The sequence below is a fragment of the Poecilia latipinna genome, unplaced genomic scaffold, assembly GCF_001443285.1.
Source record: "Poecilia latipinna isolate Pla-1442-1.1 unplaced genomic scaffold, P_latipinna-1.0 Scaffold42, whole genome shotgun sequence".
NCBI classification, from domain to species: domain Eukaryota; kingdom Metazoa; phylum Chordata; class Actinopteri; order Cyprinodontiformes; family Poeciliidae; genus Poecilia; species Poecilia latipinna.
In genome coordinates, this window is record NW_015112658.1 from 113,046 (window position 1) to 116,415 (window position 3,370).

Consider the following 3,370-nt stretch of genomic DNA (forward strand, 5'->3'; position numbering starts at 1 on the left):
CTAGAAGTTGATGATGTATTGTCTTTGTCAATCACTGAAGGTTTGAAAAACATCCAGCTCCAGTGGTCTGAGAGAGATTGCCTTCTTATGTTAAGACAGACCACAGTGCAACTGTGAATGTTAGAGATTCTGAATACATTCGGTCCATTACACAAGAAAATCGCTGTAGGCATCAAAGTCATGGCTGGACGGACGGATTATTTTAAAGCCTGAAAGAACGATCCATCATAACCTTTGCAACCAGACTGCATAGCACCGATCTGCAGTGAACTTTGTCAATCTCAGATGAAACTTCAACAAAGAAAAGTTGTGTTTTTGCTGAGAAATACTGACAACGAGTAACTTATAATTCAAGAATTGTGCTTTTTAGAGTCAGACTTTCACCTGTTTTTTTTAAGTAAAAACTTCAACATATCCAACATATAAATCCACATAGATGTGAGGTTTGGTTGAAGGAAACCTGAAGCCACAGGCTAACGGTTCTTCCTGTTAGATGCTCTTACAGCAGTAGTGATGACTCCATACAACAGCAGGCCGTATCTTTGTGCATCCTTCTGATGCTCTCAGCAGGAGTCAGCTCTCTGCCTGCTGCTGTCATAGACATATTAGCCAGATGAGAATGTTGCATCTGTCAAAGCTGCAGATGTAGATCAGTGGTTATAAATTAGCGCTGCAACATTGTCATCACATAAAACTGGGCTCTGCACATTGACCAAACGTTTAGTGCAGTTTGGTAAAGGAAACAATTGCAAATAAGCAGTGCCTTCAATAAGTATGTCACGCTTCAATCACAAACATCGGGGTATTTATTGGAGCTTTATGTGGAAGACCAACACAAGCTAACATATAATAGCAAAGTGGAAGGGAAAAGTGAACGGTTTTACAGATAAATACATTATTCTTATGCTAAAACGTGGCAGCGTTGAGCTGCGGAGAAGCTTTTTTTCATTTAGGAAGCTGATAGATAAAGAGAAGAAGGAAGGAGCTAACAACAGGGAGATCCTGGAAAAAAATTAAAAAGGTACAAAAGACCTGAGGCTAGAGCAGAAGTTTATATTTCAGCAGGAAAACAATGTTAAACGTACAGTCAGGTCTACAAAGTAACAGGTTAAATCAGAGTATATTCTTGTGGTAGAATGGCTTAATCCAAATCTAAAAGAGCATTACAATTATTCTCATTCTTTTCATTGCATATGAATTCATGTAGGAACGGGTTTTCAAAAACGAAATCTTTTGCAGCTTTTAGCAAAGGTGAAATGATGAATCTCTGCAAACATTGTGGTCATTCCGCTAAAAGCCTTTTCCTCCCAGCTTTCTGTTTTTCTTGCCTCAGCAGCAGATTTGCTTTAAGGTCCATGCTGACGTACGTAGCATACAGACATCCGGCCAGGAGGGAACATCACTGCATCTATCGCCCACTTTAAGATCAATCAGTACTGAGGCCAGCTAAAGTTAGTAACATCAAAGCCTCCCCAAGGCTTCAAATAATGTGCTTTGCTCCAAATTTGAGTGTAAACTGCACTTAAACTACTTACTGAGGCTTTTTAATGGTATTAAGATTAATGGAGCAATGAAACCGATGGGATTCAGGCCCTTTTGGTACATTGTATAAATAAACACAGCAATGTGGTGCTTCTTCAAATGATAAACATTCATAGTTTCTCTTTCACGACTTTATATCTAAGCCATTTTTGAAAGCCGGAGTTAGTCTAAAAGACAGAAAGAATTCTTGAACATTTTTCTGGCTTCGCTGATATTGAAGATTAAAACGTATCTATTTAATGAGTTTTCAGTAAGATCTTTTCTTTTTAATGAAAGACTATATGCAGAGTCCTGAAAATAATGATCCAGGTCTACAAACACTAGGAAATAATATGGAGTTTGAGTTTCAAAAAACATGCTTGAACCAAAACATGAAAAAGGTTTTTTGCATAATTTTCATCTGAGACTTAACTATAAAGTGAAATTAAAAGTTTTTCACATTTTTATTTGATAGACCATAAAAATTGTTTTTTTTTTTTTTTTTTTTTTTTTTAAAAAAAAAAAAAAAAAGATAGCAAGTGGTGCATATTCATGAAGTGGGAAAATCTTTTACAAATAAAAAAGTTGAAAAGTGAGTCCGCCCCATTTACTCTTCCACACCTACATGAAATCCAGTGCAAACAGTTGCAGATCAAAAGCTCAAGTGAGCGAATCCTTCCTGAGGATGACTATCAATTATTTACAAATGGAAGACTGACAAAAAGAAAGCCGCTGTTGAGAGGAAGTTTAAAGTTTGTCCAGGAAAAGACACTGTATCCAGATCAGACCAAAATTGGTTAAAAAAAAAAAATAGCATTATGGGGAGGAAACTTGACTCTGTACATCATCTTGAACAAATCACCCTTATATTGCTGTGGGAATACTTTACTAAAGGTGCAACAGTGAGGCTGGTTCAAACTGTGTTCATTTTGATGGCACATTTTAGTTTTAGCTAACTCAACTGATTAAATGTAGTCATCAGAAACAAAGTTGGCTGCACAGTGCCATAGTTGCCTCGTAGTAACAGATAAAGGATATATGAAATATAATGTCAGAGAGGAATTAATTTTTAGAGCATCCTTCAGAAAAATTATTTCTTTACACGGATTCCTTTATCGTTGGATGGAAAGGGATTTCACAGAGACTTCAGTTCATCCATAGTTTCTACTGATTGTTACCAAAAGAAAGTTCAAGAGAAAATATTCATAAAAAGATTCAAACTGGATAAAATATTCTCTATTAAATCACATCATTCACTTTACAACTTACAGCTCAAAGGTGTTAAATTTCATTGGCTAATTGTCTGTCTTGTGCTGTTTTTATCTAGTGTTTGTCAGGAAAAAATGTATTTGAAACTGTGATGAAACTTTCTGACAAAATTGAAACATGGTTCAGAGGAGATGGGAAGATAGATGGAGATAAATGGAGAGCGGTGCCAAAAATAGGCCTTGAGAATGGGTCTGGGTATGAATTTAAAAACCTAATCAGCAAACCTTTAAAACCTCGTTTATGAATTTGTGAGAAGCCTCTTCAAACCACTGAAATTAAAGTGTTAGATAAAGAATTGAATTGCAGAAAGAGTCTTGTAGATATTTTTCTTTTTCTGCACCTGTACTTGCATTTTAATGAAAATTGGACATAGACCGATAGATTATGCCATCGTCACAAAAGTTGACCTCCACACTGCAGGCCTGCTTTGTGCTGCCTCTCACTAACAGATGGCAGCCATGTTTTCATTTAACTGCACCTGGCAGAGTACTGACACTGTCGTTTATCAAACGATATATATATATATATATATATATATATATATATATATATATATATATATACACACAGAGATGTTATG